Genomic DNA, 1,682 nt, shown 5'->3' with positions numbered 1-1,682 from the left:
TGGAGACGGGGTTTCACCATGTTGGCCAGGATGGTCTCGATCTCTTGACCTCGTGATCCACCCGCCTCGGCCTCCCAAAGTGCTGGGATTACAGGCTTGAGCCACCGCGCCCGGCCTAATTTTTGTATTTTTAATAGAGATGGGTTTTGGTCATGTTTTGCAGACTGGTCTTGAATTCCTGGGCTCGTGATTCCCTGCCTTGGCCTCCCAAAGTATTGGGATTACAGGTGTGAACCCCTATACGTGGCTCTCATTTCTTTCAGTTACTAAAAAAAGTCAGCTCTTTGATGACCAGACATGGTCACTCATGCCTGCAGTTCCTGCATTTTGGGAGCCCAAGGTGGGTGGATCACAAGGTCAGACCAGCCCGGCCAATATGGTGAAACCCCGTCTCTACTAAAAATGCAAAATTTTTCTGGGTGAGGTGGCAGACACCTGTCGTCCCAGCTACTCGGGAGGCTGAGGCAGGAGAATCGCTTGAACACTAAAATTTTGTATTTTGGTAGTCAGGGTTTCACCCTGTTGGCCAGGATGGTCTCGATCTCCTGACCTGGTAATTCGCCCACCTCAGCGCCCCAAAGTGCTGGGATTATAGGAGTGAGCTACTGCTTCCGCTCCTTTTTTTTTTTTGAGGTGGGTTTCCACTCGTTGCCCAAGCTAGAGTGCAGTGGTGCAATCTTGGCTCACTGCTGCAACCTCTGCCTCCCAGGTTCAAGTGATACTCCTGCCTCAGCCTCCCAAGTAGCTGGGATTACAGGCATGTGCCACCACACCCCGATAATTTTGTATTTCTAGTAGAGATGGGATTTCACTATATTGGCCAGGCTGGTTTCGAACTCCTGAGCTCAGGTTATCCACCCACCTCAGCCTCCCAAAGTGCTGGGATTACAGGTGTGAGCCACCACACCCGGCCTAATGTTTGTATTTTTAGTAGAGATGGGGTTTCACCATGTTGCCCAGGCTGGTCTCGAACTCCTGACCTCAGGTGATCTGCCTACCTCAGCTTCCAAAGTGCTGGGATTATAGGCGTCAGTCACCACACCCGGCCTGGAATGTTTTCTTTTTTTTTTTGAGACGGAGTTTCACTCATGTTACCCAGGCTGGAGTGCAATGGCCCAATCTCAGCTCACTGCAACCACCGCCTCCTGGCTTCAGGCAATTCTCCTGCCTCAGCCTCCTGAGTAGCTTGGATTACAGGCGCGTGCCACCATGCCCAGCTAATTTTTTCTATTTTTAGTAGAGATGGGTTGTCACCATGTTTACCAGGATGGTCTCGATCTCTTGACCTCGTGATCCACCCGCCTCGGCCTCCCAAAGTGCTGGGATTACAGGCTTGAGCCACTGCGCCCAGCCTGAATGTTTTCTTAAACAGCTACATTTTGCACCTGTTTTCTCAAAGCTTCATTCTTTACCTACCTGCATAAAATGCCAGAAATCTTTACCCCTAGTCCATACTCCAGACCAATTAACAATCCTTAAGAATCACTCAGGCAGGCATCAGTACCTGTAAAGCTTCCCAGGTGATTCCAATGCCCAAAGTTCAGAACAGCTGAAAACCTCCCTCAACCAGGGAGCACAGTGAATAGGTCATAGGTGTGCCTGTTATTCCTATTAGGTAGGAATTGGGACACACAGGCAGCCCCTGACTGATAGCCTCCTTTTTTTTTTTTTTTTTTTTTTTT

The sequence above is a fragment of the Cebus imitator genome, unplaced genomic scaffold, assembly GCF_001604975.1.
Source record: "Cebus imitator isolate Cc_AM_T3 unplaced genomic scaffold, Cebus_imitator-1.0 Scaffold491, whole genome shotgun sequence".
In the NCBI taxonomy this organism is placed as follows: Eukaryota; Metazoa; Chordata; class Mammalia; order Primates; family Cebidae; genus Cebus; species Cebus imitator.
This window is presented reverse-complemented; position numbering follows the sequence as displayed.